This window comes from Bufo gargarizans, chromosome 6, assembly GCF_014858855.1.
Source record: "Bufo gargarizans isolate SCDJY-AF-19 chromosome 6, ASM1485885v1, whole genome shotgun sequence".
NCBI classification, from domain to species: Eukaryota; Metazoa; Chordata; class Amphibia; order Anura; family Bufonidae; genus Bufo; species Bufo gargarizans.
The window spans coordinates 175,050,379-175,077,717 of NC_058085.1; the positions used below are offsets into that span (position 1 = coordinate 175,050,379).

At 40.4% G+C, this 27,339-nt stretch overlaps 1 protein-coding gene across 1 annotated transcript in view; it reads right to left on the bottom strand.

Moving 5' to 3' along the window:
- The window catches only part of GRID1 (glutamate ionotropic receptor delta type subunit 1), a 1,225,827-nt gene that overhangs the window by 978,175 nt on the left and 220,313 nt on the right, over positions 1-27,339 (bottom strand). The gene's annotated exons all lie outside the window — the stretch shown is intronic.

Sequence of the window (27,339 nt, forward strand, 5' to 3'; positions counted from 1 at the left end):
GCTGCAACCTGTGCCAATAACATGTAGGCCTCTGCCCCTCCCCTGTGCAGGGCCTGTTACATTTCTGTCTGACATACTGTTAGATCAAATAAATAAATAAGGAAATTAAAACACCCCAAAAAAGTCTGTATTTTTTTTTACTTCACCACACAATGGCTAATAAGCCCTTTTCTTACACTAATACATGCCAAAATGGCTTTAATACATATAACAGCACAGCTAAACGGTAAATAAAAATATTTTTGTTCCACTAATGCGTGCCAAAAAGGGCTTTAGAACATATAACTGCCCCGCTGAACGGCAACTAATATATATATTTTTCCACTAATACACACCAAAAAGGGCTTTAGAACATATAACTGCACAGCTGAACAGCAACTAATATGTATTTTTGAGCCACTAATACACACCAAAAAGGGCTGTAATTTTCTCACTTAACCACACAATGGCTAATAAGCTTTTTTTTTTTTTACCACTAATACAAGCCAGAAAATGCTTTAGAATATATAACTGCACCGCACAAGGGCAAATAAGACATATACATATTTCCTTGTAATAAACCCTGTTAATGGCTGTATCAAACACCACTTGCACCCCAATAACAAGAACGGTTTTCTGGAATTACAGAGTTGTATATTGGCAATTCGGATCTGCAGTCAGTGCAGCAAGGTGTAATAGGTTTGCTCCTATTACCCAGGCTGTAAACTCCCCTACTGAACCCTGTTTTGGTTCAATACTGTGGAATGTTTTCTCCCTATCCTTTCCCTGAACTTCTATACAGCAAAATAAAAATTTGAAAGTCTTTTCTACCACTGTCCATTAGCACCTGCTGACTTCTCTCCCTACATTAAGTACACTGGAAAATGGCTGAATCCAAGATGGCTGAGGCTATTTATAGGGTTGTGACATCACAGGGCTGGCTGTCTGCTGATTGGCTGCATGCATGGCATTGTGGGTGATCCCTCGTTCCCAGAGTTCCTTGCTCCATGTCCTAACACGTGCAGCAGCTATTTTAGGAAAAGAAGCAATTTGTTACCACGAAGGCGTGAGGAAATTCCACTTCGTCAACTTCGATTCGCTCATCTCTAGTAGTAAGGTATTGGTAGCTGTAGATTTGCGGAAGATCTTGGTTGTTATTTTTCTCGTCTGATTGATGCCGATGGAAAGGTCCAGGAATTTGAGGTGGGTATAACTGATCTCGTACATGAAATATAACCCTATTTCATTCATATTCAGGGAGAAGACAAATGCCTCAAATTCAATGCTTGTGCCTCTCCAAAGGAGGAATACATCATCAATGAACCTCATTCATAACATGATGAATGATCCATCCCTTTCCCAAATACAATCTCCTTTTCCCACCAGCCTATGTAAAGGTTGGCATAAGTTGGGGCACATGGGCTCCCCATCGTCACCCCCTGAGCAGGTGGTAGATGTCCCGATCAAAAGAGAATATATTATGTCTCAGGATGAATTGTAGTACTTCAGCCACAAATTTATTATGCAATGAGATATGTGTTCCTATGTCCGTCAGGAGCACTCTAACAGCTGTAGAAAGCCTCAACATCCAGGCTTGCTAAGAGTGTATCTTCCTCACAATATACATCATTCAGACGCCTTAGCATATACATTAAGTCTAAAAAGTAAAGCATTTCAATTGTAAGAACAGAAATTTGTGCTCATGTTTTTGCACCTTGGGGGCACCAATGAGCCGGGTCTTCGGGGTATCCAGTCAATTAGCTGCATTTAAGGACAAGCAATCTCTGTTTTCTCCCTTCTTTGCATATTTTTATACGTACATGTATGTGCCCTACAACATTTGTGTCTAGGTGGAAAGAACTATATGATAGTGCACATTTAAGCTGGGAACTAGCGGTTTCAATAAATAACACAATGAAAAAAGAAAGTAAGTATTAATAAAAATAGCTGGTAATGTACTAAAACACATCTCAGGACTACACATTTCCTAACAATTATATTTCACCACAGTATGTCCACCTAAGTCACAGATTTTAGTGGTTGATCATCATCATCAGCAAACTAAAGCCTCTCTCACACATCAGTGAATCATGGACCTGTCCATGGGACCACAGACAGCTCACGTATCTATCGACTTTAATGTGTGTATACACACAACAATGGTTTTCCATGGACCTTAGGTCAATGCCCAATTTTTGTCTATAACTACAGATCCCTCACCCACGTTATTGTCTATGGGTCTGTGAAATCCAAGGACACAATACTGAAGCCTTCCGTGCATGCTTTTCACCACTCATTGCTAAGATAGACTCTGGAAATTTATTTTCAGCTGAGCATTGTGGATGGATGACACATGGCTGGCCAAAAGTTGACAGATGGACTGAACCCAGATTCTTGACGGACATCAGATTTTGGGGAACCTCAGGGTACCACAGTAGAAGAGTAAGGACTTCAGTGCTCAAACATTTGAAGATGATCCAAACTTTGTTTGTTATAAAACTATAATGCATTTTGGGCACAAAGTCCCTTATTCAAATGGCGAATATAAATATAACCTGAGGTTCCCCAGAATCTGCTACACATTCTTCTCCACGACTAGTTAATGCCATGGTGTTATCCTGGACACCTGCTGCTAACCATCATCTATGTTTCTTACCCTTTTCTATAGACCATAACAGTGGTTGTGACTTATCACAACCCTACAAGCTGAGCCCAATACCATTTAAGCTAGGTGAGCCCAATACCATTTGTTGCATCTCAACTATATTGTGTTATGCAGCTCCCAGCACTGATTTCTTTTCTTTTCCTTTTATAAGTAATATTCATGAACATCTTCACGGATGGACCACTGATTCGCTGCAAAGCCAAATTTCAACATATTCACCTAATCCATTTGCATGCGAAGAGCCCGCCACTGCCACCTTGTTTGGAGATACCATGTGAAATCTTGCGCATGGTGATGTTCGACATCACCGCACCGTCTTCAATCAAGATGTCCATGGGACTTTTCAAGATTAAAAAATGGATAAGGTATTTTTTTTTCTTTGAACTGATTAACCTAGAATGACAGTATTTATAATCTCAGATGTCGCAATTTGAGTTGAACGTGGCATCTTAGGGGTTCATTGGTGATGGGTCCACTTTGTCACAAAAGAAAATGCCCTTTGTGACAAAGTAATTAATCACAAATTGAATTTTCAACAACTTAGCGTATCTCTAATTGTAGTGTCTCTGTAAGTCTTCAAATTCTCCCTTTGAGCAATACAATGCACTATGCCATGAGTTTTCTTCCTGCACAGATTCAAACACCTATAACAATTTAACTGTAGCATCCGTTTTATGCATAAAATCAGACAGAGGCACAGTATGGATCAAGACTATGGGTTTTATATTACCTAGCTGTGATATACAAATTAATAATATAGCCATATATTGTACATGGACCATTTGAGTGCTACTCAGAGAAGTGTTTTTAATAACACACATTTTAAGCATGCTTAAAGTTAATGTCATTAAGCATGTGATTACCTCTAAATAATGTTTTTTGTGCATAATAGGAAAAAAAAGAGACGCTAGATAAAAATAAAAAAGTAACAAAATTGTAAATTAAAAATAATTTGAAAGGAATCTACACTGATAGTCCCGGCAAACACAGCAATTATTGTTTTAATCAAGTAAATTATAGCAACTACCAATTTTCATTATGTTGAAATTTACATTTCAGACATTAGTATGTAAATGGGCTTTATAGAATAATGGATTGCACGTGTGGTGTGTGCTGGAACAGCTAAAGATTAAAAGTATTTGTTAATCTGGTTGCGTTGCCGGAGATGTTTCCTCTCATAGATTTCAAGCTTGTTTTTCTTCCTTTTTATCCCATTTCCCATAGCAATAAACAGTTTCATTCATTATTATTCCCTTTAGGACTCACAGATGGATTGTATGTAGATTTGTAATATCCAGGATTTACAGCTTGCTCAGCCTACAGTCAAAGGTCTGCTTTTAAATTAGCATTTTTCATACATTTTATGTTATTCATATTCTGAGGGCTGCTTTGCAGGGGGTTTATAAAACATATCCAATTCAAGCATGAAAAAAGAGAAAATTTAAATAACGTATCGATATGCACTAGAGATGAGCAAATTGATTCTGAATGGAATAAATTCACATAAATTCTGCTGCCAAGCAAATCTTAAGTTTTGGCAATTTGTTTTGGGTAAGTCATGCAAAAACAGCACCAGCACTATTTTAATGTAGATGAGCAAGTTCACTCCATGTTTTTTTTTTTTTAAACCACATCAAAAAACACCTCTAAAAAGTCTCCTATTTGTTTACATTTTTTTCTATTTTGAAAAAAACTGTGTGGAAAAAAGAAACAGCATGCTCTATCCTGGAGATAAATCCAGATTTTCCAATTGAAATGAATGAGAAGCTCTAAAAAATTGGAAGATAAAAAAAGTGCCAAAAAATGCACCGTATTAACATACAGTAGTAATATACTGTAAAAGGCTGGAAAAAAAAGACGCCTGTCCATAGAGTTTAGCCTGCTATCCTGCAAATTAATCCAGAGGAAGGCAAAAAAAAAGCTACTTTTAAGGTAGCTGCCAATTTTCCTCACTTTAGGGGGAAAAAAATTCCTTCCCGACTCAGGCAGTCAGAATAACTTCCTGGATCAATCGGAAATAATAACAATATTAAAGATGCAGATACGGCAGCCCCGTGGAAAGAAAAAGGAAAGGAAAAGGGGGGGAATGGAGGGAGGGATAGGGGGGGTTTATAATTAAAAAAAAAAAAAAGGTAGCTGCCAATTTTCCTCACTTTAGGGGGAAAAAAATTCCTTCCCGACCGATCTCTAGTAACTATAACCTGTAACATTATTGCACTCCAGAAATACATCCAGGCCCCTCAGCACCATCAGCACCTCCTCAGGCAGAGAGTTCCACAGTCTCACTACTTCTATGTTTGTGTACAAACCTTCTTTCCTCCACATGCAGAGGCTGTCCTCTTGTCACAGTCACAGTCCTGGGGATAAATAGATGATGGGAGAGATCGCTGTACTGACCCCTGATATTTTTATACATAGGTTATTATTTTATGGTCACTATTTACCAGGTTTCCCCCAACCTGCACATCTCTTAGGGCTATTGCTTAGTCCAGTATGGCCGTCCCTCTAGTTGGGTCCTGAACCAGTTGTGAAAGTGTGTAATTTTCTTTGGTTATTTCCAAGAACCTGTTTACTTTATGAGATCTACAGGTTTCAGTTTCCCAGTCTATATTTGGGTAGTTGAAGTCCCTCATAATAACAATCTCATGATTTGCCACCTGGTCTATCTTATTTAGTAGTAGATTTTCTGTGGAATATTAGGTGGCTTATAATAAACTCCAATTAATAAATTATTTTTGTTTTTGCCTCCATGTATTTCTACCCACAGTGTCTCCATATGTTCATGTCCCTCACTTATATCTTCAATGATTCTGAATGGAATAAATTCACTTAAATTCTGCTGCCAAACAAATCTTAAGTTTTGGCAATTTGTTTTGGGTAAGTCATGCAAAAACAGCACCAGCACTATTTTAATGTAGATGAGCAAGTTCACTCCATGTTTTTTTTTTTTAAACCACACCAAAAACACATCTAAAAAGTCTCCTATTTGTTTCAATTTTTTATTTTTTTTTTGAAAATAACTGTGTGGAAAAAGAAACAGCATGCTCTATCCTGGAGATAAATCCACACTAATTTTCCAATTGAAATGAATGAGAAGCTCTAAAAAATTGGAAGATAAAAAAAGTGCCAAAAAATGCACCATATTAACATACAGTAGTAATATACTGTAAAAGGCTTGAAAAAAAAGACGCCTGTCCATAGAGTTCAGCCTGCTATCCTGCAAATTAATCCAGAGGAAGGCAAAAAAAAAGCAACTTTTAAGGTAGCTGCCAATTTTCCTCACTTTAGGGGGAAAAAAATTCCTTCCCGACTCAGGCAGTCAGAATAACTTCCTGGATCAACAACCGATTTCTAGTAACTATACCCTGTAACATTATTGCACTCCAGAAATACATCCAGGCCCCTCAGCACCATCAGCACCTCCTCAGGCAGAGAGTTCCACAGTCCACAGTTCCAATCTCATGATTTGCCACCTGGTCTATCTTATTTAGTAGTAGATTTTCCGTGGAATATTAGGTGGCTTATAATAAACTCCAATTAATAATTTATTTTTGTTTTTGCCTCCATGTATTTCTACCCACAGTGTCTCCATATGTTCACGTCCCTCACTTATATCTTCACGGAGTGTGGGCTTTAGACAGGACTTTACATGAAGGAAGACGCCTCACCCTCTCTGGTTTTGACAATCCTTTCTAAACAGACTGTAACCCTGTACATTAACTGCCCAGTCATAACTATCATCCAGCCATGTCTCAGTTATTCCCACTATGTCATAGTCCAACTCACACATCACTAATTCCAGCTTCCCAGTTTTATTACTCAGGCTTCTGACATTAGTATACAGGTGAAACTTGAAAAATTAGAATATTGTGCAAAGTTAATTTATTTCAGTAATGCAACTTAAAAGGTGAAACTAATATATGAGATAGTCCAGCAGAAATGATAACAATGGATGTAAGAAAAAGGGTAATAATTACAAAATAAAAAAAAGTCCAGCAGTGATACCCTATTATGCAAACAGATAGCAAAAGTTTAATGAGAATAAGGAACTAACCTATACACAGTAACCCAGGTGGGCCCAGACACGGCTAGATGAGCTACATCAGGGGTGGGGGAAGGTGTCCCTACCACTACTACCCTACTCTAGACCTCTGCCCAGGGATGTCCCCTAGTGGTGGGGACTCCCTGTCCTCGAGCCTAGCCTCACCTCCTGTCTAACCCTGAATTGGTGACAGGTGGTGAAAAGCTAGTGTCAGAGTGGCTTACCAATGGATGACTAACAAATGCGCAAACAAAAAAGGAAAAGGTGTCCGCTGTATACAGCCCTCGTGGCGAACCGCCAGGAGGTACGGGGAACACCTAGTATATAAAATACATACGCAGACAAACACACGCACACTGATACGATAGTATATGATGATATAAGGATGATAAACCACAACCCCGGGGGTAATAAGGGGTAAGTATGATTCAAAAACGGAGCCCATATACATGAAGCAGGCCCCGTTAAATAGTGATGCGTAATACAAAATTGCGTTAAAAATTACGTAAGGAAATCAGACCCAACCTTGATATAAAGGTAAATAGATAAATAAATCAAAGCCGAATGGTGGAGTACATACGGTCACTTGGCAGTAAAATAGGCGATGGAGGGTAATATGATGAACACATACTAGATGCGGACCTCTTAAGTCACAGAGGGCAAAAAGTCACAGTGCGGTAGACTGTGAGAGTGATCATCACAGGGCATCAAGAGTAATCACCCCGCGCATCACCCAAGTCATCTAGTATGAGTATAGCTGAAAAATCTGTTACTGCCAGCGTAAAGCAGCCCAACAGGCTGTGGCTCCTACGGTATAGGGCTGTTAACCATATAGTACATAAAGTCGATGTCAGTCTAGAACAGGGTCTGATACAATATATGAGATAGACTCATTACATGCAAAGCGAGATATTTCAAGCCTTTAGTTGTTATAATTTGGATGATTATGGATTACAGTTTATGAAACCCCAAAGTCACAATCTCAGGTACCCTTTGCTCAGGGGGTATGGATTAATTAGCTGACTAGAGTGTGACACTTTGAGCCTAGAATATTGAACCTTTTCACAATATTCTAATTTTAAGTTGCATTAATGCAATTCCTTTTAAGTTGCATTACTGAAATAAATTAACTTTTGCGCGATATTCAAATTTTTCGAGTTTCACCTGTACATACAATTAAGGGTACTTTCACACTAGCGTTTTTGTTTTCCGGTGTTGAGTGCTGTCACAGGAGCTCAATACTGAAAAAAAAGGATCCGTTTTATCCTAATGCATTCTGAATGGAGAGCATCCCGTTCAGGATGCATCAGGATGCATCAGTTTAGTCTCTCCTACGTTTTTTGGACAAGGAAAATACCACAGCATGCTGCAGTTTTCTCTCCGGTCAAAAACACTGAACACTTGCCGGAATGCCGGATTCGGCATTAATTTACATTGAAGCATTAAGTGTTCTGGCAAAACGGATCCGGATTTCCGGTCTGCGCATGCGCAGACCTTTAAAAATGCAAAGAATCTATACCAGATCCGTTTTTCCGGATGACACCGGAGAGACAGATACGGTATTTCAATGCATTTGTCAGACGGATCCATCTGACAAATGCCATCAGTTTGCATCCGGATTGACGGAACTGCCGGACGGAATCCTCTGCCACAAGTGTAAAAGTACCCTAAGAGGGTTATGCATATTTTTTACCCTACACCTTTCTTAATGAACTGTTGTAGTCCCTCCTTCCAATCCTCCTCCAGTTCCACCAAAATCTGTTGCGTGAACATCCTCTTAAATTGGTGGGGCAAGTAGGAGGGAGGATGAAGATGAAGAATCACATGATACTGGGAGGGAGGGGGTGAGAAGTTTGTCCTGTATTGTCTCAGAGGCTGACAGACAGCATGTGTGTTAGCTGTGTTTGCCAAAAACAGTAACAGAAACAAGCTAGCAATCAAGGTGTAATAGGGAAAGAATAAGGAGAACACAGATATATATACTGTAACAGGGTAAATTTAGGTTTTATCAGATAAAGCATACAGAACGAAGGACTGGTCGGTCAGTATTGTGTGTTTCATGTAACTGCTGGCAAGTGTTGCATTGCAAAATCCTGCAAAAAATTGATTTTGCTGCAAACACTGAGAAATTGCTTACTTCCTTTTTTCCCCTTAAAAAAAGTTTCAAATTATACATTTTACTATAATAACTCAATTAGTATACCTATGTTGGTAAACATATTTTACTGCAATAACTGCATTCGTATACTGCTATTAGTTAACTTAAAGATACCGTGCAGTTTTAGCAAAAGCCCCTTTTTATTTAAATAAAGGACCACAGACACACAGTTAAATAAACAAGAAGAGTGTCAATGAAGGGGAGGAAACCACTCAGAGGAACACTAGGACCTCCCCCCATAGATCTGCCTCTCTATATTAAACCCAGTGTTAGCTAGTATAACAATGCATTATAGTAAGATCTAGTGGTTATTGCTATAGCAGCATGTATTAAAACATGTGTGATAGTGTTCTCAAAAATGTAGGCCTGAAATTATATTGTGAAATCACACAACTGTGATCACAATTGTAAAGTTACAGCCACATGACTGGGTCACAAGACTGCGTTATGATCCAGTGACCAAGCCACATACCCAGTAATCAAGAAAACAGTAGTGATGAGCGGCATGGGCAATATTCGAATTCACAATATTTAGCAAATTTTTGGCCGAATATTCGCAATAAATTTGCAAATTTGAGAATTTGTGATCTCCAGTCATTATAATATTGATTGCAAAAATCGGCATTGTAATAAATTTGCAATAAAAATTACTGATTAGAATATTTGTGATCAACACGAATGGGCAACTTTCCTATTGGTTGCTAGCAGTGTTCAGTGTGAATATTCGGAAAGCAAATTTTTATTGCGAATATCGTCACTTTGAGAATTCGCAAATATTTTGAATATAGTGCTATATATTTGTAATGATGAACATTAGTTTTTTGTTTTTTAACACAGTACACATCAGGTGATCATCCTTCCCTTCTTCTAGCTTGTGGGCCAATGAGAAGACTTTGTCACAGCTTAGCAACATCGCTAGCAATCAATAGAAAAGTTGCCTGCCCCTTACTATACAAGTTGCACGTATTGCAAAAAAAATATGCGTATCATTAATTGCCAAAAAATCGCAACCATTTTCTCCAGTCTCAGGAAATTTATACCAGCTTGAAAAATGTAGCATAAGTGACCCACGCCGGTATTTCGCACGCATTACGTGAATACTACTCGCCAATATTCGCAATACATTTGCAAATACAAATATATAGCACTATAATCTAAATATGCGCAAATTCTCGAAGTGGTAATATTCGCAATTCCAATATTCACGCTCAACACTAGAAAACAGAGCACTGTGAGTGGTACTTGATATGTAAATAGCTAAAACATGGTCACAGAATGGGATCATGTGGCCAATTGTCAGGGAGAAAGTGTCTCAATACTACCTCTCTTTTTATGTCTCAAGGGAGCAGAACCTTATTAAAAGAATAAATATATGTATGCCCATAGTGACCTCTCATGGGTTAATATACAGTATTATTCCAAAATATATATTAAATATATTATAAAAACTATGGGAAAGACATGAATTCAACCCCTTATAGGACATACAATTTATGTTGGTGGATAAGTTTCCTAAAGTAAGCATGATGTGGTAAAGAATAGATGCATGGTCTATTTCTAATAAAAATATATAAATATAAAAGATATGAAAATCGACCCCAATTTATCCTAAATCACTTGCAAAAGCATCATTCAGACTGTGTGGGTGAGATTATTACGCTCGCTCGTTCTAAAACATCTACTTTTTAGTGACTACATTCTATTACAGAGATGCTTAGGTATTTTCTCAGTTGGTTTCTTCCCTTTTCTATTGCTTTTAAAATGTTTGATATATTTTTGAATAATGTTGTATATTAGCCCTTAAGAGATCTTTTTGTGTATATATATATATATATATATATATATATTATTTTAATAAGGTTCTGCTCCCTTGAGACTCACATTGAATGCTCACACTGTACCTTATTTATCTATTTATTTAGTTATTTATTCATTCATATATTTTCCCTTTTATGTATATTTTCCCTTTTATGTATGTGGATACATAGAAATGTAAAGAAAGCAATAAATTACAAAAAGAATTCACTTAAATTACTAAAACAGGATGGTAACGAGGAAGAATTGAAAAACTATAGGGGAAAAAATAGAACATGTAAAAGACAAATAAAAGCAGCCAAACTAGAGACCGAGAGATTAATTGCCAAAGAGAGTAAAACTAACCTTAAAATGTTTTTCAATTATATAAGTGGAAAAAGGATATATCTGAAGGTGTCAGCCCTTTACAGAGTAATTGGGGGGTGGGGGGAGTTGCAGAGAGCGATTAGGAGAAAGCAAAGCTATTAAATATGTTTTTCTCCACTGTATTTACTTAGGAAAATAAACTGTCAGATGAAATGCATAATGTAATAGTAAATTCCCTATTAAAAGTCCCCTGTCTGACCCAGGAAGAAGTACAGCTGCATCTTAAAAAGATTAAAATAGACAAATCACCAGAACTAGATGCCAATATTCAAAAACGCAACACTGAAACTATAGGCTGGTAAGTTTAACATCTGTTGTGGGTAAACTGTTTGAAGGTTTTCTAAGAGATGCTGTAACAGCAGCTGCTGTGCGTTGCTGTTCCCCTGCTTATCACCGTGGTCCTGGGTGCCGTGTTCAGCTGTGATCTGTGGCCGGTGCTTCCCAGTCCTGGGCTCTGTCTGTGTAGCTACTATTGATCTGAGATCCCCTCCACAGCTTCCTCTCAGCCCTGGCCACAGCATGCTTGCTGTTAATTTCTTGCAGCACTTCCCCATGCGTCACTTCCTGGGCTTTGTGGCTTAGGTTATGTGACCTCGCTGACCTATCCTAGCCGTCCTGTGCATATATAAGTGGCTCCCTGCCTGCTTGCCTTGACTCTCCTGCAGTCGATCTGGATTGCCTGACCTGTACCTGTGCTGCTTGCCCTGACCTTTTGTCTGTCTGACTATGCCTCTGCCTCATCCTTTGGTCCTGCACTGTTGCTCCTGGTAATGACCCCGCCTGCTGACATCGCTTGTACTTTTGGTACCTTTCTTAGGTATCTCCTGGTCCACCTGGTCCAGCTGCCTCGTGTGCCTATCCTCCTCAAGGTGTAGCTGCCTGGTGTGGCCACAACTTCGCAGCGGGGGAAGGTTCCCATGGCAACAGGACGCCTTCTCAGGAGTCCTGCTGTCCATGGTGCTGAACAGATCTATGCTAAAGGCATAGATCTGTTCAGACAAAGTGTAAGTAAAATACAGTACAGTACAATATATATTGTACTGTACTGTATTATACAGACATTAGACCCACTGGATCTTCAAGAACCAAGTGGGTCTGGGTAAAAAAAAAGTAAGAAAAAGTAAAAAAAAAAGTGAAAATCAAAAAGCACATTTATCACTAATTAAAAATGAAAAAAATAAAATTCCCTACACATGTTTGGTATCGCCGCGTCCGTAACGACCTGATCTATAAAACGGTCATGTTACTTTCCCCACACGGTGAACGCCATAAAAATAAAAACTATGAGAAAATTGAAATTTTCTTTGCCCACCTTACGTCCCAAAAAAGGTAATAAAAGTGATAAAAAAGTCGCATGTACGCCAAAATAGTGCCAATCAAACCGTCATCTCATCCCGCAAAAAATGAGACCCTACCCAAGATAATCGCCCAAAAACTGAAAAAACTATGGCTCTTAGACTATGGAAACACTAAAGCATGAATCATAACAGTAGCAAAATTAGTTATGACGTAGCAAGGAAAAAAATGTAATGGTTGGGGGTCACCACAACATGAGGAACTGTATTAAGGGGTCACGGCTTTAGAAAGGTTGAGAACCACTGCTCTAAAGTGTAGAAAATAGCGTTTTTCATTTAGCCTTCCTCTGGATCAACTTGCATGATAATGGGGTGAACTGGATGTGCAGATGTCTTTTTTCGGCCTTATAAACTATGTTACTATGTTACTAATGTTGCAAGACATGAACCTCCCCAAACCTGTTCCCCACTGTGTCAGCAGCCATGCAGGACATTCTGCTGATGGTGAGGCACCCATCACATGAAGTTTACTTGCTGTCATGGGCGTAGCTATAGGGGGTTCAGAGGTAGCAATCGCTACCGGGCCCAGGAGCCTGAGGGGGCCCAAAGACCCTTGTGCCACATAAAATGGAAATTAAATAAAAAGAAAAAAAATATTTTTGGTTTAGCTGTAGTTTTTGTAAAAGTTGTTGGCACTTGTACACTGTTCATTTCCAGCACATACACTGCTCGCAAAACATTAGGATATTTGGCTTTCAGGTGAAATTTATGAAAAATGTTAAAAATTCACGCCACAGTAATTTTATATCATGAAAGTAGGACATTTACGTAGAAGCATGCAATGGTGATTTCCTCATCTCAAGCAATTTATTGAAACAAACGCTAACAACAGTGGTGGGTATACCCCCACAAAAAATGTCAATGTCTCAAAAACTGGTCACATGGCCTTAAACATCAATTACAGCTTGACAATGACGCCTCAAGCTGTTCAGAAGTCAAATTATTGTTTGCTGAGGCATGGCATCCCACTTTTCTTGAAGGGCGGCCCTCAGGTCATTGAGGTTTATGGGTGCAGAGTTATGAGCCTCTACAGGGCGACTCAGCTGATCCCATAAGTTCTCAATTGAATTATGGTCTGGAGAAGATGCAGGACACTCCATTTGAGGTACTCCAGTCTCCAGCAGCCATTCTCTAATGATGCAACCTCGATGAGCTGGCACACTTTAGTCTATGAAGAGGAAATTAGGCCTGTGCTGTTCATGCAGAGGCACAATGACTGGATTAATGATGTCATTCAAGTAGTATGGGCTTGTCACAGTAACATTCACAAAGTGTAGGGCAGTTCTGTATTGACTAGGCACACCTGCCTATGCTATAACACCACCTAGCAGTCCATATGGAGAGCCGGATCTCCTAGAAATTCCTTTGCTCTCTGAGCGCATGGTAAAGGAGAGCACCGGAGCATGAAATGGGGGCTGCCTGGGTGAAAATGTGGGTATGTCCAGGTTCAAACCCCTTTAATATGCTGTACTATATGAAAATGTTTTAACAGATCTAGCAATGTGTTAAACCGGGCTTGTTTGCAGAATTTAGTGGACTGTAAACAAAATCACAATACTTTTATGGGGAAAATATGGTTCTATGTTGGTATATGAATGGACACGTGGCAAAAATACTGATCTGGAATGCAAGTACTGATAGTTGTCTATACACTGTCAATTCACTGTTAGTGCAGGAAAAGTGAAATACTTTCACTATTAATAAGGTAAAAACTACTTCTGTGTTCAGTGCTGTTACAAGCTTGTCGTTGTTTTGATTCGCTCTCAGAAAGTCCATCTGTCAATTGTGTAGAAGAGGATACAATTGGGACTGAGCTACTGAGGATGTGTGACTACCAGTGCTGACATATGAAGTGGACATTATGAAAGAAAATCAAAAGAACCCCAGAGGACACCTTAATACGTTATCAGCAATATCTAGTCACATACAGAAATGTATGTATTGTGTGATCTAACAGGGAAAATTAATAGTATATTTTCAAATACTTGCTAATCTTTCTTGTCTAGAATTTTTTTTCCTAGCTGTTGCCATTAACATGAAATAAAACATTAACTTAAAAAAAATACAAATAAATGCCCAGAATTAGTTTCAATGCTCAAAAGAACTCATAAGAGCAATTTGTTTATATGCCCGTGTAGGCGTTTCTTGTTTATATGCTGTGTCACTGGTATACACTGTGTAGCTGCTGCCTCTCAGACTGCAGCTAGCTCCCCTCCACATGACTTCCTTCTGTCTCTTCTCAGCAGGGGGAAAGAGGAGCTTACTGGCTTAGTATGAGCCACATTGCACACTGCCTGCAGTCTTTTTATCTCCTCCAGTTCTTTTTGCATCCTGCCCCTGCCTCCTCATCAGATCCTTCTTCAGCTCAGCACTGTCCTCTCTCTCCCTTTCACATATGAGTCCCATGCACTGTCCTCTCTGCCTCACTCTTGCCTCTCTCAGATCTCACTTGCAGGTCTGTGCCGCAGTCATTAGCTCTTCTCTCCCCTGACCAGTCTCTGCAGAGCTGGGCAATGGTAGTGCTGGGCTGGGCAGGGAAGAGAACCATTGACAATACACAGAGATGATGAGTTATTATGGCTAGAAGAAGATGAGGAGAGGTCAGGGACTTTACACAGCGCAGTACCGCCCTCTCTCGCTGAGGTCATTTCTAAAGGGCTATGCTACACAGAAGGGATTGTAGACACAATGTCAGCAAGGAGAACAACAAGGTCACAAGACTGCTTTGAAAATAAGCTAAAGGGAGCAGAAAAGATACTAAAACTATATTAGAAATTTTCTACTCTGGCCAAGGAAAGTTTAAGGGGGCATAAAAGTCTAATTCCTAATGGAAAACCCCTATGAAAGGGTTGTGTCACTTCAGAAAATGTAATATATCATGTAGAGAAAGTAAATACAAGGCACTTACTAATGTATTGTTATTATCCATATTGCTTCCTTTGCTGACTTGATTTGTTTTTCCATCACATTATACACTGCTCGTTTCCAAGTCCTAGCCTATGTGCACTTCCAATAAATTTAATTAAAGTGAATTCCTGTAAAATAACCCTGTCAATCATATTTTTTTTCATGAAAAAATATCCGTACTGATAATCTTAAGATTTTAATAAATATTTTTGTTACTAAAGAAATATGGTTTTATTTAATAATCTGGCAGTTACTATCACATGATTTAAAGATGCTGATGTACACTGCAGGCACACCAAATGAAACCATTCATCATTGTGTTTCTACGAGTAGATTAAATCAGCAGAAAGAAACATTTTATATATGCAATTGATTAATATATAAATTACTATCTTTACATTTTTCCTGGAATCTCTTAGATTAATCTTTACTCATTTAGGCAGGCTTATCTCATAATGGCTTAAAAGAGCAAGGAAGTCATTATTTTTACATTAAAGTATCAGCATCTTGCACAAGTTCCTGAAATGTAATTGTCTTTTTTTTTTTTCCGAGAGCTTGTTTGGCTAAACAAAAAGCGATTATTACAGTATAATAACCTTCCTGTCTATGTTTGGTGACTTGTGTTAATTCTTAAATAAAAACATGCAGTGCCATAAGAAAGTCTATACTCCTTGGTGATTTTCCTGTTTTGTTGCTTTACAGTTAAAATTATTTAATTTAGATTTTATGGAAAAGTATACATCAAGGTTGGGTTATAAAAAATAAATACCCCAAACTTCAAACATCCAGCGGTGTACTAATAAATCCAGTATATCAAAAGTTAAGAATCTTACAGCATCTGGCAGCAGGCTATACAATTTAGATCATGGGTGTCAAACATGCGGCCCGCAATGAATATCTTTGCGGCCCGGCAAAGATGCAGCATCGCAGACTGCTATGTATGAGCCGGGAGAGAGGAGGGGCTGGAGTCCGTAACTAGGGGCGGGGCCCGGTGCAGTCACTGTACTCTTACACCGGGCCCCGCCGCTCACCAAAGTATTTATAAATGTGAATCCTTATCCTGTTATTAAGTTGAACTAACGCTGCCCTCTCCCATGTTCCCATGCCCCCCTTACTTAAGCTTCAATAGCAGGCAGAGAGGACAGTAGCAGTAACGTCACTCACTGACGTCGAGCGCCTGCTCCGCCCACTTTATGAATGAAGCAGGCGGAGCAGACGCGTGACGTCAGTGAGTGACGTTACTGGTGCCGTCCGCTCTGCCTGCTATGGAAGCGTGTTCGTAAGTGCTGTGGGGATACAGGGGAACATGGGAACATGGGAGAGGGCAGCGTTAGTTCAACTTAATAACAGGATAAGGATTCACGTTTATAAATACTTCTTGAGCAGAGGGCCGGTGTATTGGGGGACACTGTTATGAGGGGGATCTGTGGATGACATATAGCAGTGTCATCCACAGATCCCCCCCATAACAGTTCCATCCACAGATCCCCCCCACCTCATAACAATGACATCCACAGATATCCCACCCCATAGCAGTACCATCCACAGATATCCCACCCCATAGCAGTTCCATCCACAGATATCCCACCCCATAGCAGTACCATCCACAGATATCCCACCCCATAACAGTTCCATCCACAGATCCCCCACCTCATAACAATGACATCCACAGATCCCCCATAACAGCACCATCCACAGATCCCCCACCCCATAACAATGCCATCCACAGATCCCCCCACCCCATAACAATGCCATCCACAGCTATCCCACCCCATAGCAGTACCATCCACAGATCCCCCATAACAGTGCCATCCACAGATCCCCCATAACAGTGCCATCCACAGATCCCCCATAACAGTGCCATCCACAGATCCCCCATAACAGTGCCATCCACAGATCCCCCATAACAGTGCCATCCACAGATCCCCCATAACAGTGCCATCCACAGATCCCCCATAACAGTGCCATCCACAGATCCCCCATAACAGTGCCATCCACAGATCCCCCATAACAGTGCCATCCACAGATCCCCCATAACAGTGCCATCCACAGGTCCCCCATAACAGTGCCATCCACAGGTCCCCCATAACAGTGCCATCCACAGGTCCCCCATAATAGTGTCACTCACAGACCACCATTAATTCAAAGCCCACCAAAAGCACAACTTTTGGTTAAAAATATTTTTTTCTTATTTTCCTCCTCAAAAACCTAGGCGCGTCTTATAGTGAAGTTTAATATTTGTGTGTGTATATATATATAATAATCATTCCTCCTTGGTGGTTTTATCGTGAATACATTTTCACTTTTTGATATTTGTTGATTTATTACCTAGTTGCCACGTCGGCTTGGTCTTGCGGTTTAGCTGGTTTCCTAGTAGCCACAATATTTTTGCGAGCATCATTACGTCATAACGACACCTGCGGCTTCCCGTTCCCGTTTTTTTTTTTTTTTATGCAGCCCACATAAACTTAATTTTGTTTTTTTGGCCCATGTTAGCCTTTGAGTTTGACATGCTTGATTTAGATGGTCAAAAATAAATGTCATAATGGAAGTTTTTAGGTTTAACCAAATCTATCCTCAGAAAAATACCCAGAAATCAATGTAATTTTGTTTATAAGGTTAGTTATCATCTACTTGATATGTTTAGGACAATGCTGATACAAAACTAAAGTACTGTTAAAAAATAGCACAACAATGCCGCTAAGAAAATATTCTGTTAAAGAAAAAATAGACAGCAGTACTGTCTGGCAGCTACAGCTCACACTCTTGAAGCAGAGACATCAGAAAATAGGTGGTACTCTACACGAAATAGAGATCTAGTATCCAGAGAAAGGAAAAAGATGAAGTGTAGTACTCACCATAAAATTCAACTCCTTTATTTCATTGTTGATTGAATTTATTTAATTGTTATAAAATCACATTGAGAGATACAAGGAAGCCGGTGATGGCCGTTTTGTGTGTTGCACGCTTCCTCAAGTTCTCAAAATGGCAGGCAAAAGCACTTGTGAAGAATGTTGCAGCAGTCTCAGAGTGGTAAAAAAAAAAAGAGCTGATACTTCATTGATCCCCTACCATTTCCATTTTGATGCTGCTTGAAACCCTACTCTTTATTTCCTCTTCCTGTATTAACATACATGGAAATGCCCTCCCATCCAATAATTGGCTACAACAGTGACTTGCATAAGACAATGATTGCCAGTTTGAAATTGAAGTAGGAAGTTCAGAGCAATGGGGACCTGGACAGAATAGAAACAGCAGCAGTGGGGCATTGGTGAGCTGACTTATTTTATTTTGATGAAGGTGCCATCAACATAATCAACTGCATCCTCTAGTTTAGGGTTACTAGTCCAGAAAAGGTAATAACTCTTGATATAAGGGTCCATTCAAATGTCCGCAGAATGGGTCCGCAATCGTTCCGCAAATTGCGGAACGGGTGCGGACCCATTTATTCTCTATGGGACAGGAATGGATGCAGACAGCACACAGTGTGCTGTCCGAATCCGCATTTCTGGATTGCGCCCCCGATATTCCGGTCCGCGGCTCTGGAAAAATATTGAACATCTCCTATTCTTGTCCCCAATTGTGGACACCAACATGTCCTATTCTTGTCCCCAATTGCGGACAAGAATAGGCAGTTCTATGGGGGTGCCGGCCGGGTGTATTGCGGATCTGCAATTTGCAGATCCACAATACACTACGGACGTGTGAATGGACCCTAAGTGTAATTTTAATATATATGCATCATTCCGCAGTTTATATTTAAATTCATATTAGTAATGTAGGTTCCAAATTAATCAGGCAGAATGTTTTACAGCTATATAACATAATATGTGGAAAAAATATCCAAAAAGTAAGACCCTCCCAATTTCATGATGGACCAGTCACCAATATAGTATATAGGGCAGCTCAAGGGTGAGATTTTTTTTTTTTTACTTTTTATATCAAATAAAAGAATTGTAAGTATAAAATGCTTATGAATCTCAAACTAAAGGTATAAATATAGTTTTAATCAAGTCAAAAGAGCAGGCACACCACCTTCTGGAATAAAACTGTGACAGTAATTTATTCCAATGCAATATTAGTAAACCATAAAAGGATCAAGATAAAATATGACTAAAAACATATACTCAATACATAATTAGTGCATATATCCAATACAGATGAACAGAAGCATATACTCAATACATAATATGTGCAGCTATCCAATACATAATAAAATTATATTGAAATAAAATCTAATAAAAATGGTATATTTATACATTTTATATAAATTATATATATATATATATATATATATATATATATATATATATATATATATTATATAATATAGTATAGTATATGTTTTAATTCATATTTTATCTTGATCCTTTTTATGGTTTACTAATATTGCATTGGAATAAATTACTGTCACAGTTTGACTCCAGAAGGTGGTGTGCCTGCTCTTTTGACTTGATTTCTACCCTCACTTTATACTGGGTGGGTGACCCAGTGAGCAGTGAACCCACAGTTATCCATCCATTCAAGTGTTCAGACTCTCATCTGTTTATTTCTGTTTATTTCATAAATATAGTTTTCTCTCTGCAGTTACCACTTTCATTTTTTATTCTCTGTACTTTAGATCAAAGCCTGCTACTAAATCATGGAGATCTGCTTCATTATTTTTCAAGCATGTACTTCATGCATCCCCATGCATTCATCATGTATTCATAAATGACTCTTATTGTTTGGGAACAACAGCATATGGCCACACCTAATGCAAATGTGACTAAAACCTGATAAACGGCAGTTATGTTCCTTCACCAATAGTCTATAGTTCAGTGATACAACAACCCAAGGGCAATCTCCCTCACGGCAGGCAAACTCTCTGATTCATTATTTAAAAAGGTTGCAGTCCTCAAGTGATAATCCATTTTATACCCCGGAAGGGTAATTTACAGTGTAGGATCAGATAGTCCTAATCTTGGACTCCAAGATTGAGGTAAATTGCTTCCCCTGGGCTAGGTCCAGGAGGACAGAGACAAGACTGTCTCCTCTCCTTCCTCCTAACTCCTAGTCTCTCATATGATCTCTAACCTCAACTCACTCCTAACTTCCTGTGGCTGCAATATATAAATGGTGTGATGGAGACCTCTAGTGGTTGAAACATGTAGTACATGTTACCAGCCTGAAATATGGATTTAGCAGCATAGACAAAAGAATAGTGCTAAATGACATCACACAATATATAACAATTTGGGGTGGACCATAAACGGATATGTGGAACACTACACCTTCATGTATTCTTTCTATATTTTGACTGATGCATGTATGCTATGATTCTTTGCTAAAAAAATAATCATATATCTATATTAATTAAACAATTAGCAATTTATACCTCTACTTGATATTTTATTAAGTTAATATTAAAGGTTAAGTTTTAATTTAATAAAATATGGCTCAAAACCAAGATTACTGTTTAAAATAGAATGTTGTTATGAATACTGTTTGTAAAAGAAATAAGTATAGGTTGAACAACATATGGAAATACATAGGAAATGCTAAGACCATAATTAAATCCACAGTTTCAAAATATGAATCAAATCACTAAGGATAAAAATACAAGAAATTAACTACAGATCACATTTAGTTTCTATGGAAACATTGCTATCTTAAATCACAAATTATATTTCTTTACCTACTTGCCTCTTGAAAAGTCTCTACTTAATCCATATCTTACCTAATATGTTGTAGTCAGTTGCTTTATTCTTAGCTCACACAAATAGTAGCATGATGTACCAAGAATAGCTGCAGTTGCGTTCATTAAAAGTAGTAGTGAATTTTTACATTTATATTTTGTACTACTAGCATCAGAACAATTGATGTCAAAGACCCACCAGTTTGCTAAAATCTACCTGACACAATTTTTTACCTTACCAGTGGATATCTACAACAGGTCACCTTTAGTGTTGTGCGAACATGCTCGGCCGAACACCATTTTCACTTGAGCATTGCGATGCTCGGCACATCGCGATGTTTGGCTGAACACCACATGTGCTCGAGCGCAATGCTCGAGTCACCTCCCCGCACGTTTGTTGGCTGCTGTGCAGCCAATAAACGTGAGGGGCAGTACTGGCCCTCACTGTAATGCCATAGCCATGTTGGTTACTGGCATTATAGTGAATGGCTGGCCGGAACGTGTCATCGGGTGCAATATAGCACCCAATGACACGTGGTTCGGCTCAGTCTTAGTCAGGGAGAGCTGCAGAAGAAGAGACAGATAGTGTAGGGACAGGGATTGATTAGTGTTGAAAGGTGTTAGAGACCCAAAAGTCCTTTTAAGGACTATCGTTTTATCTGGCTGCAATATATATATTGCTAGCAGAAGGACCCGGCTTTGTGCGGGTATATTGTATCAATTTTATTTTATGTTTCAGTGTGTCGTAAAAATATATCAACAGTTTCCCCCATAACAGTGACCTCTACAGTACCCGCCCGTTTAACAATGACTTTCACAGTGGCCCCCCTTTAACAGTGAACTCCACAGTGCCCGCCCCTTTAATAGTGACCTCCAAAGTACCCGCCCCTTTAACAGTGACCTCCACAGTGCCAGCCCCTTTAACATTGACCACCCCTTTAACAGTGACCTTTATAGTGGCTGCCCCTTTTGCAGTTAATTTCACAGTGCCGCCCCTTTAATAGCAACTTTTACAGTGCCCACACCTTTAACAGTGACCTCCACAGTGCCCGTCCCTTTAAAAGGGACCTCCACAGTGGCGCCCCTTAACAGTGACCTCCACAGTGCCCACCCCTTTAACAGTGACCTTCACAGTGCCCACCCATTTAACAATGACCTCCACATTGCCTGACCCTTTAACAGTGACCTCCACAGTGCCCGCCCCTTTAACATTGACCACCCCTTTAGCTGTGACCTTCATAGTGGTCGCCCCATTAACAGTGACCTCAACAGTGCCCTTCCATTTAACAGTGACCTTCATAGTGGCCGTTCCTTTAACAGTGCCTTCCACAGTGCCCGTCCCTTTAACAGTGACCACCCCTTTAACAGTGACCTTCATTGTGGCCGCCCCTTTAACAGTGACTTCCACAGTGCCCGCCCTTCTAACAGTGACCTCAACAGTGCCCACCCCATTAACAAAGACCACCTCTTTAACAGTGACCTTCATAGAGGCCGCCCATTTAACTGTGACCTCCACAGTGCCCACCCCTTTAGCAGTGATGTTCACAGTGCTCACCCCTTTAACAGTGAACTCCACAGCGCACGTTGGTTTAATAATGGCCCCTCCCCCATGCATGTAACAGTGTAGTAGTGCCGTCATATGACTGAATATTTAAGGACCTGGGAAATGCTAAAACCTGTGATCAGTTATTATGGTAACCTGGAGTAGGGCCTGCAAACTTCTATTGGCTAATAAGGGACATGTGACCCTGTAAATGGCAGTTTGGATTTAAGTGAAAGGCTTGCTGGCTTCTGTTGGCTAATGCAGGTCATTTTTTGGGAATATCTCAGGAAAGGTACGTCCGGAAGAGCTGACCTGATGTACCTGTGTGCCACATTTGGTGAAGATCGGTCCAGTCGTTTGGTCACGCATAAAGAACGCTTAGACATCTAGACTGACAGATAGAAATTCATCTTTATGTATATAAGAGACTAGGAGAAGGACCTGGCTTCACTCGGGTATATTTCATCTATTTTATTTTATGTTTCCGTGTTTCGTAAAATTATATTGACAGTTTCCCCATAACAGGGACCTCTACAGTACCCACCCCTTTAACAATGACCTCCACAGTGCCCGTCCCTTTAACATTTACCTCCACAGTGGCCGCCCCTTTAACATTGACCTCCACAGTGCCTGCCCCTTTAACAGTGACTTTCACAGTGACCGCCCATTTAACTGTGACTTTCACAGTGACCGCCACTTTAACAGTGGCCGCCCCTTTAACAGTGACTTTCACAGTGACCACCCCTTTAACAGTGACATTCAGTGACCGTCCTTTTAACAGTGACCGCCCCTTTAACCAGTGACTTTCACAGTGGCTGCCCCTTTAACAGTGACTTTCACAGTGACCGCCCCATTAACTGTGACTTTCACAGTGACCGCTCCTTTAACTGTGACTTTCACAGTGACCGCTTCCTTTAACTGTGACTTTCACAGTGACCGCCCCTTTAACAGTGGCCACCCCATTAACAGTGACTTTCACAGTGACCGCCCATTTAACATTGACTTTCACAAAGACTGCTCCTTTAAAAGGGACCTTCATAGCGCTCGCCACTTTAATAACAGTGACCTCCACAGTGCACGCCCATTTAATAACAGTGACCTCCACAGTGCTCGCCCCTTTAAAAACAGTGACCTCCACAGTGCCCAGCCCTTTAAGCAGTAAAGAAAAATGGCTGGGTTGTTATGGAAACCTGGAGTAAAACTGTGTTTATGGCAGTTGGAATTTAAAGAGAAAGACTTGCAGGCTTCTATTGGCTAATGCAGAACAATTTTGGGAATATCTCAGGAACGGCACTTCCTAGAGAGCTGAGCCCCGGTCTAAAATCTTCTCGGATACCTGATGTACCTGTGTGCCAAATTTGGTGAAGATTGGTCCAGTGGTTTGGGCGCGCATAAAGAACGTCTAGACGTCTAGACAGACAGACAGAAACTCATTTTTATATATATAAGAGATTAGCGCAACCTGCACTAAATTGGGTGCATTTGTATGGCCGCTTCTGACAGTGACACAACCACTGCTATATCTGTTGTGTTACAGTAGTGCATCCTAAATATCTGTGACATTGAGCGCAATTATTTGGCTGCTGCTGACAGCGACATTACCTGTGTTGCATCTCCTATATAACGTTTGCACATCCTAAATATCTGTGACATTCAGTCTAATTTTTTTCTTAGCCGCTGGTGACAGCAACATTTCTTGCGCTACATCTCCTGTATAACGTTTGTGCATCCTAAATATCAGTGACATTCAGCCTAATTTTTTACCCGCTAGTGACAGTGACATTACCTGCATCACATCTCCTGTATAACGTTTGCGCATCCTAAATATCTGTGACATTCAGTAAAATGTTTTCCCTGCTGGTGACAGCGACATTACCTGTGCTACATCTCCTGTATAACATTTGTGCATCCTAAATATGTGTGACATTCAGTCTAATTTATTTGCGCATACACTTACAAAACCTGTGCTACTGTACGTGTGACATACTTGCAAGCATATATACCATTTAATATGCTCAACGCGAGCAGTAAGGGATGGGGAAGTTGCCGTGCTGCTGATGGTGCACGCAGAGGCCTTGGCCCTGAGCGCGGTGAAACTGTGCCTGCTGCCAGAGCACAAGAAACATACTCATCCATGATACCTAGCTTCATGTCCCAGTTTGCAGGGCGGTGCAGGAAACCACTTTCAAAGTCACACCAATATGACCAGGTGGTCGGTTGGATTGCAACAGATAATGCTTCCAATCAGTTAAGCACCACCCTGTCTTCCACTAAGTCCAGTCTCAGTAGCCAATAGTCTGATCAACACAATCCTCCCCCTGATTCTCCTTAGAAAACAAGTGATCCTACACTCGGATATTCTAAGGAGCTCTTTTCAGCATCATTCCTTCATTTGGGCCTCTCGCCAAGTCTGCTTGAAAAGGGACATGAGGAGATCTTGTGCGCTGATTCCCAAACTCTTGAGCATCCACAGTCAGAAGAAGATGACAAGGAAAGTGCAGACGATTAAAGTATTGTCATTTGCAACCTGTGCCGTAACAAAAGGAGTAGGGGCGTGACCACTAGCAACCTCACCAGCATAATCCGCCACATAGCATCAAAGCGCCCTAATGGGTGGGACGAACGCCTGGGTCCATAATCTGTGTCTGCGGGTCACACCACTGCCTCCTCTTCCCCTGTGTTATGTGCTGGCCAATCCCCTGACCAAGACGCAGGCCCGGATGCCTCTCGCCCTGCACCTGGACCTTTGCAAGCACCATCAGCTGGCACATCCACTTCTGTGTCAAAGCGCAGCGTGCAGATGTCCATACCCCAGGCCTTTGAACGAAAGCGCAAATACCCAGCTACCCACCCACAGGCCATAGCACTAAATGTGCACCTTTCCAAATTGCTGGCCCTGGAAATGTTGCCATTTAGACTTGTGGACACTGAGGCTTTCTGCAGCCTGATAGCGGTGGCTGTCCCTCGTTACTCAGTCCCCAGCTGCCACAATTTTTCCCAGTGTGCCATGCCAGCCTTACACCAGCATATGTCCCGTAACATTACCCATGCCCTGACCAACTCAGTTATTAGGAAGGTCCACTTAACGACTGACACATGGACAAGTGCTTTTGGCCAGGGAAGCTACATTTCTCTGATGGCACACTGAGTGAATGTTGTGAAAGGCCCTGGGATGGCACGGGTGTAACCGATGCCAAGGATTGCAGGCCCTATTTTCATCAGGATTTACCCCCACCACCATTAGTGGCTGCACCCCCCCCCCCCCCCCCCTTGTCTACCTCTGAATTCTCATATTGCAGCCCCAGTCAGCCATCAGTCAGTAGCTGAAAGCAGTGTAGCACTGCAGTGGGGAAACGGCAAGCCGTGCTGAAACTAATTTGCTTAGGTGACAAACAGCACACCGCCGCAGAGCTGTGGCAGGGTATAAGGGCCAGACTGAGCTGTGGCTTTCGCCACTCAACCTACAACTAGGCATGGTTGTGTCTGATAATGGCGTAACTTGGTGGCGGCTTCGGAGCACGGCAAGCTCACACACATACCATGCCTAGCCCGTGTGTTTAACTTAGTGGTTCAGCGGTTTCTCAAAACCTACCCCAATTTGCCTGAGCTACTGGTGAAGGTGTGCTGCGTGTGTGCCCATTGCCGAAAGTCATCTACAGCTGACGCTGGTCTGGCAATGCCTGCAGCAGCGCTTGGAATTGCCAGCTCACTGACTCTTGTGCTACGTGAGCACGCGCTGGAACTCCACGTTCCACATGTTGGCCAGGCTTTGTGAGCAGCAGAGGGCAGTAGTGGAATACCAGCTGTAACATGGTCATCACCTTTCCAGTCAGCTTCTGCTCTTCACAAGTGACGAGTGGGCATAGATGTCTGACCTCTGTGGTGAGGTTTTACGCAACTTTGAGGAATCAACACAGATGGTGAGCGGCAATAACGCTATTATCAGCGTAACCATCCCACTTCTGTGTCTACTGAAAGGCTCACTGCTCACAATAAAGGTGGACGCTTTGCATGTGGAAGAGGTGGAAATGGGGGAAGACAGTACACAGGGTCCTCTTACATCTTCCCTAAAACAAACTACGTCTAAAACAACGTGAAGCATACTGGGTTTTTTTAGCTCAATACCCTTTCTCCCTGGGGCCTTAATAGGGATTTAGATTTTTGTATTACATAGACATTTTTTCTATATAAATGAAATTCACACACAGAACTAGACATGTGGGTAACCTCCTTCTACCTTATCTTTTTACAAACTAAATAAAAGTCTTGCACAGACAGGTAATATTCTTTTGACATTTCTCAATTAACCCTGAATACACCGTTATAACTAGTGGTTACAGTAATTTACTAACCTACTTATTGTTTTGATATTTTTTTTTGGTAAGTTATCTATTAATTACCCTACAGGTTTAATAGAGTGTACGTCATTTTTTTGTTTTTTTGTTTTTTTGTTACTCTCTTTATTTTTTGTCATTTTTTTTGTCATTCTGTCATTTTTATTAATTAATTGCAATTTTGTCTATTTTGTCAATTTTGTCTAACTCTAATTTTTCCTTCCCTTTATTTTCTTACCTATGTCTAGTCATTCTCAGTATATAATTTCATTCTATGTACAACATTATTTATTTATACAGTGCCTTGCAAAAGTATTCACCCCCTTGACTTTTTTCGTATTTTGGTACATTACAGCCTTAAGTTCAATGTTTTGTTATTCTGAATTTTATGTGAAGGATCAGAACACAATAGTCTAAGTTGGTGAAGTGAGATGAGAAAAATATACAAATAAAACTATTGTTTAGAAATAGAAAACCGAAAATTGGCATGTGCGTATG